Source organism: Scatophagus argus, chromosome 1 (genome assembly GCF_020382885.2).
Source record: "Scatophagus argus isolate fScaArg1 chromosome 1, fScaArg1.pri, whole genome shotgun sequence".
NCBI lineage: Eukaryota > Metazoa > Chordata > Actinopteri > Scatophagidae > Scatophagus > Scatophagus argus.
The window spans coordinates 19,763,382-19,771,333 of NC_058493.1; positions in this window are offsets into that span (position 1 = coordinate 19,763,382).

Consider the following 7,952-nt stretch of genomic DNA (forward strand, 5'->3'; position numbering starts at 1 on the left):
AGTAGAACAGAAAACACCTCAACTGTTTTAATGGTTTGGTATTTGTTTGTGTAGCTTTTCTTTTAACTGTGCGTTTACGTTTAATGGAGAATTTTCCACTGAGGTTTATAATGCAATACAGAGTAAATACAAGGGTCACAACCTCAGCTATCTGTCTACACATGACCTTTTGAAATCTTCCTTGAATTTTTATTTTATTTGATTTGATTTTGTTTTTGTTTTTTTATTATTTATTTTGTGACTTCTGCATCTCACAAGACCAATGGCAGGCATCCAGTTGTTGTGAGCTGTACAGTCGGTGATCCTCACAGAGCTTGGTTCCTCTCTTCTGGTTGAATCCTCTTGTGGCTGAAGAGAGGAAGTAGACGTCTGATCTCACATCAACAAAATGTAAAGAGCTTCGTGTAACCCATTAACTTCAGCATTCAAATAGCAAATACGTAAAATAAAATGTTTGTAAAGGCTACAGGTACAGATATGTAAACCAGCGTCTCAGTTTCCATCATCCTCACTTTCTCCGTCTCACCCTGTAAAGATAACACCAGCCTGATACCATATGCAAAATACGAAATATGTGTTTGAAGGGCAGGTCTCTTCACTCACTCGCCTTTTGTATTGAAGTGATGAAAGATGGCCTGTGACAACTTCATTTTCACACATGAACTGCAAATGTCTATGAATAGAAAATTGTTTTGTTTTTTTTTTTTAACACATTTGAAAGAAAAGCATAATATGAATCTGGTGAGCGGGCCTCATCTTGTATTACAGCACAAGCTTTCTCCAATCCAATTTCCTGCCAAGTGCCCAAGTAGGTGCAGTATATGGAGAACAAGGGCAGTGATGGAATCGCAGAATTTTAAAGTAAAATGAGGTGCAGAGGTGTAGCACGCTGCAGAAAATTTAATGAGACACCTATTAAGAGCACAAAGAACATTATGTGAATCAATAGTCTGCACAGACTTCCTTGTTATTAGCTTAAAGGGACAGTTTACCCCCAAATCTGTATTACATAGTTTTTCCTCTTTCCTTTGTGTTGTTTATCGATCTGGATTGTTTTGATGTTTGTTGGTGGAAAAGTTTGGAACTATTTGGAACTACTTAAGGAACTATTTTCTTTTCTATTTTCTGCCAAGAAGGACACATCCATCTGCTTGGTTTGTGACAGGATGGGATGTAAATATGTAAATATGTGTAAATGTGTCCTCCAAAGCTGACAAGTAATTTTAGCTAATTTTGCTAGCTAGATTCCTTTTGCACCCGTGAGAGGGAAAGAGAATATGTATTTTTGATTTTGGGTCGAACTGTGCCTTTAACCAGGGACATTAAAAGATAAGACCATCTGTAGTGTTATCACTCCAACAGAACAAAAGGGATTACCTTTTTGTTTCACTCCTAAATCCTCTGGCTCACTTTTTAAATATCAAATAAGAGTGAGAGTGTCCTCACTGTTCTCAAATTTTATTGAAGCAGTTTGCCACACTGTGTACAAAACATTTCTACAAAATCATCCAAGGACACATTAGCAGACACTCTTTAACCTTTTTCCTGGCAGTGCTGAAAGCAAAAGGTGAACACTCACATGCAGTATGACTGTGACAGAAGGAACACTTTGAGGATATTTCCCTCAAAGAGCAAAAAGATGACATTTTCTTGAGTTATCTCAGGTTGTTAAATCCCTATCATGTTCAGGTCGATGTCTTCACCGCAGCTCAGTCTTCTGTGTCTCTTTCCAGACCAAAGGAAAGAGTATTCCACCACCCTTGACGTGTGGTGCTAATTGATCTTGAAACTGAAGAGTGGAGCACTTGAGAAAACAGATTGACGCTCAACGTCTTTATTACAGGAATGAGAGTTTGTTGCACATACTGATCTCATGCTGATTAGATGAGGAATAAAATTAGTCAGTGGTATCAGCCCAAGTATGAACAGTTCATCAACTGCAATGATGCGAACAATATCAGTGGTCCGGTGACAATTAGTTCAGACTGTGTACATAATATGATCTGACGTGTGTTTATTATGTTTGCTCAAGAGTGAATAACAGCTGGGAACAGAGCCCAAAAGTATGGCTGTAATTTTTAACTCCAATATATACTGAATGCACACTGTACAATGATAGTGCCCAGTGCATATATTAGTAGCTTCGGTCCAGCATGTAGACATTGCTATATACATTACATGTCCTTTTATGCTGATTCTTGATTTATATAAATTCATATCAAAAAGAGGTAAAAATTTGTTATGTAATGATCTCCAGTTAAGATGACTTACAGCTGGTTTGTTATTTGGAATAAAATAACATTTAATAAATGTATTTTTCTTTCTATTACACCAGAAATTTAACATGAACATTGTCTTCAAAATAAAATAAAAAAATCATTGTTTGTGTCATGTTATCCTTATGAATGCATCACCTCATCAGAGTTGATGAGATTAGCCTGTCGAATGCATTTATTCATGACCACCAGTAGGTGCTGCTGCAACTCTGCATCTGCATACATCTTTGGGTGAGGAGGAGTGAGTTGGGGGGTGGGATCTGGGGGTAAGGCTGGGGGGGTATGAAGGGCAGATTGAGTGAAATGGACGGTAACGACAATCTGATTTGCTTTCACATGAAGCAGTTGTTTCCCACATTTCCCATTTGTCTGTTCCCATGAGTCCAGTCCAGTGCAGATTGATGTGATGCTGCTCAGAATACTCAGTTTTCAATTAGGTCCACTATCATTACTGTTATCAACAGCAGCAACATCAACAGCTAATCTCTTTTCCATTATTTTCCAGATGGAATTTGAATTGAAAACAAAAAGCTTTGGACTTAAAGCTCTCAACAGGATACAAGATAATTTTTGAATATTTCCACACAGAGATGTCAATTTACATATCTTAAACACACCGACTGCCAAAACATTTCTGTGAACAGTTGGGCCTAAATGTGACTGTGCTGTTGATGTAAAGGCATGAAAGCAGATCTGTGATGGTACAAAAGTGGTTTACAGTTCCCAGTTTACTGTAGCTGTCACCGTTTAGCAAGGTTGTCAATTTCATTCACACTTAGAGTATAGGCATTCGAGAATGTTTGATATTATGATATGGCATCATGCATTAATCTAAGTTATCTCTGATCGGATTTGGATAACTTTAAAGTTTCGTAAATGAAAATATTCAAATGGACAGCACATTTCTGATAAATAGGCAATGTTAAATTCTGTAGAACAAGAACAAATGATCATTTAAAAGCATTTGTTCATTTATTACCATGCAAAAAGGTGTTCTTTGATTATGAAAAGTACATTACAAAACATAATGGTAAAACACAGACAGGAGAAATCCAACAGATAAGGGCTGCAATCATTTTCGCTCGCTCTCTTTGTGTTATTTGAATACAATTCATCATTTCACTTGCATTATATACAAATGAACAATGTGTGTGTCAAATGTATTTCACACTCCTACTTCAACAATTAAACTGTCATACTTGCCCCATTAACTTCAGTCTCATGCCATCCCCCCACCCCCTGCCTTCACTGCATCAACCTGATACGTCTGTCTACGTAGCCAAAGTACTTTCTGTACTGTATTATATTAGCTATTTTACACAATGAGTAAGAGCTACTGTAGTAATTTTATACTTTGTGCAGACTGCATTAGTGAATCATTAGGGTCATGGTACTCAAATCTGAGATCATTAGCTGGAGGGTCTGCCTACAGTGTTCCTCTGTGAACTGAATAAAAAGGTGGACTGCGAGGCAAAAGTCTCCTCTTACATTACAGAAATAGCTATGGCCACTCTTTACATGTATATTCATATAATCATTGGATATGAAAATGAAAAATAAGCATTTTCATTCATCTCTGTATGTTTTTATATAACCTATACAAATGATTTTCTGTGCAATCTCTGTCTAGTTGTCAGTCCTTCTCTTAAAAAACCCAGAGGAAAATAAAATGAATATACACACTATAGTATTACAATTATTGTACCATGCAGAGACGAGTGAGTCCATGACCGTAATTTATCTGCGTCAAAGAATAGAGAGAGTGATGAGCTCCAAACAGCTGCAATGTTATCTTCTTGTCATTAGGCAGCCTGATTATGACCAATAACAGTGAGTAAATATTTATGTGTATAGGATGATGTGGCCTAATATAAGGTGAACACTGAAGCCATACAGTGTAACAACAGCTGAGGATTGTTGGTAGTTAAAAATTGGTTTTCTGCTGTTATTCTTTCAAAGATAATATATGATGCATTTTCACCCCTGACAGGGGCTGCAATTTTCATGTTTCAGTGTCTTTGAGGCAACATAGCACCAGTGCATTTCTGCCCTCCTCTATAATGAAAACTATAAAACAAATGACAAAACAAAAGCAAAAGATGCAGTATGTTACAGACACATTGCAAAAAGAAAAAAAAGATAATAAATCTAATTAATACTACTATTTAGTCTCTCTTTTAGCAACTGCGTTAAAGCATCAGGCTGCTCGTTTAGCTTCTTCACCTCCCTTGCCCTCTCCTCCCCAGTGGCTGGTGTGTGTTGTCCCTGCCAAGGTCTGAAACATTATCACAACAGGATGTGGTCTGGAATAACACTGAGAGTGCTTCCTCTGCAGTGCCAGTCACCTGGGAGATTCTTCAATTATCATCACATTTTAATGTTACTTCTGAGTCTGAGCTGTGCTGCAACTCAAAGGAACCAAGGAGGGGGGCGACATGGGCATTAGACTTGTGGAAAAAAAGCTGAATTGATCTTGTTTTGCCTTTCTGATTGCCTTGAAAGTGGGTTTGTATCAGTGTCTTTTGATATGAAAGCACATATGCTCTTTGCTAATGCATTAAATTATTAAAAATTTAAATTAAAAACTTCAGTTGAATACAATTGCTGCATGTTTGTAACCAAGGACCAATTACTGATTACTGCCAACAGAATTATAGTTTGAATCTGTAATTTTTCAGGCATTTGTATGAATGAATGATCTATGGTGTGATTATAGGTACACTGGATTTTAGCAGGACTTCTCCTGATGTAATTAAACTAAAACAACTTAAAGTAAATTAATAAATAAATAAAAGCAGTACCAGCAAAAAGTAGTAATAGTAGCATAGTATTTAACATAAAGATACAGTTTACATATTTAGGGAGGCTGAATATTATAAATATTAATAAATGGATGTTAAATCGTTATGTTTATGAATTGTGTCTGTGCTGGCAGTCTCTGAAAGTGTGTGTGTGTGTGTGTGTGTCCATGTATCACAGTCTTTGAAGCATGTGTGTGTGTGTGCTTACTTGCACACAGTTCCTATAATCTGTTCTGTGGTTGGCCAGAGAAGGGTGTGATTTAGGTCACAGCTCTGGGAAAGAAGCGCTTCCTCAGCCTATTGGTGTAGGATCTTATTGCCCTTAACCATTTATAACATTTCAAACTGGTAGTGGCAGAAGTGTGTGGCATCCCTGATAAAGCTACTAGCCTTCCTCCTCAGTCTGGCATTTACATTGTGTCCAGGTTTGGGAGCTCTACTCCACAAATGCACTGGGCTGTCTTCACAACACAATGCTTGTCCTTTCGCTTGGAGGCTGTGCAGGTTGGATACCACACAGTAGCTCAGGTAGTCAGGATGCTCTTGATGGTGCAAAAAGTTTTCATGCAAACAATTACAAATATACAAATATTACAAATACAAAATATAAGCTGACTATAGTCAGGATCAACTGAAGTTATGGATTCTGAGTGGCATGTGGGAGTTTTTATTGTGATTATGGATGTAACAGAGATAAAGATGAACTATAATGGTACAAACATATACATTATACAAAATAAATTTGTGTGGAGGCATACTGAAAGTATGTCTTCTTGAGGTCTTCTGGAACATCCAATTCACATTTGCTATTGTTTTAGGACCTATGTGACAAACAAACTAATCTAACTTTGCATTTCAAATATTTACCAGTATGTTCACTGTATAAAAAAGTTTCTCAAACTTAAACACAGGCAAATTTAAAACTCAGCGGATCAACATAACCTGATCTGTTCTGGCCTGATCCATAAATAAGATTCCTGTAGGAGGAGAGATTTAAAGTGATGATAGAGGAAATAAATATGCGCGATAGCATGCTGCTACTATCCATACGTATATTGCTAATGTTACCGCAGAGCTTCAACAACCAAAGGTAGAAACATAAAATATGACCATTTTCTCAGTCAGAACCATGAATCATTGCTGAGTAAAATGAGGATTATGAATTCACTGGCTGAAGGGATGTATCAAGAAGCACCGCCACTGTCAGATGAATGGTGGCTTGCAGACATCAGACACTGGAGCTGAGAAGAATCCTGAATCCCCCTGACCTTTTGAGCCAAAATCTGTGAGTGAGTGACAGCAAAAAGTAAGTCATTTTTTAACTTAACTTTAATTTAAGTGGATGTGTCTGTTGAAATATTCTGGCTTGGGTTGATTGCTGACCTGCATTTAATTGTAAGTGTCACTAAAATAGTTTGTCGTCAGTTTGATTGATTCAAGGGACTGATAATTGGTTATAATTTGTTTGAGCCATTGATAGAGTATGATTCTTATAATTTGTTTTCTTGCTGTTTGTTTTTTGGTAATTGATCAATATTTTTTGTGGGAGTTCAGACTGTGATGATATCAGATTTTCACTACACAATCATTGTGGTCAAAATGAATTCATGATAATGATGGTATTGTGATATCCAGAAAATTATCCAAAAAACAATGTTATCAGTGAAATCCATCTTTAACTATGTTGTATGTTTTGTCTCTTTTTGAATTATGCGCAAAATACAAGGGCAGGAAAGTAGAGATAGTATTTAACCATAACTGTACAAAAGCAAACAAAAAGAACCATGACACTTAGTGAAAACCACACCACCTGATAAACAAAAGATCCACAAGGTCTAATTTCATTTTTTAATTGGTGGTTTTATTAGTTTTTGGCCTTTTCACTTGGAAATGTTTAAATATAATGGTCCTAGAATGCATATTTTAACATCAAAATGCTATTTTCCAAAGCTGTGCCTTTGTAACCTTGTAGACTGCAGAGGCTCGGTTGAGTTACACAAAGATGCAGACAAAGACACACACAGTGGACAGAATAAAACGTGCATTCCACTGAATTCACAAAAAATCCGGCAATGTGGCACCTTGCCACAGGATTGTTCTTGTGCTTTAAAACATTCAGGAAATCATTTAGTTCTGCTTTTCAGCTTTTCTAATGCTAACACAAAGAAAGCTGTAAAAAAAAAAAAAAAAGGTAAGTGAGCCTTCACTCAGTTCGCTCGATCACTGCTGCTATCTCTTTATCTCTCCATGTCCCTTGTTGAACTGGAAAGCACATTTTGAATAGTATTTCTTAGAAAAATCAATCAATAAATCCTGAAATGAAGGTTCAATAATAATAAAATCACCTTCCACCTCCAAATTGAAATCTTCCAAGTTAAAACTCCATGTTTATACTGTCGGAGAACTTCTGTGTGTATGAGTTGAGGGAGAGGAAGGCATCAGTGCTGTAACTTACGTCACTGATTTTTGCTAATGGCTGAGTGGGAGTTTACATTTTAAAAACCCACAAAATAATGTGGATGGGGTCATGCATTAATATCACAGTGACTGTCAAAATGGGTATATCGCGACACTCTGGTTGACTATACTTTATATACCATATATACTTTATATGTGATGGTGTCTTAGTAGCGTGCCTGTGTTCTGTGCACAAGTCTGCATACTGTTTTTAAATGAATCAAACCCCACAGATATGATTCTAGTATTTAGGTAGATTTGATATTTACAGTGAATTTCTGATGTTTCTTACTACCAGTAATATTCATGTACAATATTCCAAACAGTGTTGTATATATGAAGGGATATTGTTTGTTATTTTAACGCAGTATATTAAATCTTTGTCTACAGCTGAAGCACTTATTATTAATATTTTGTT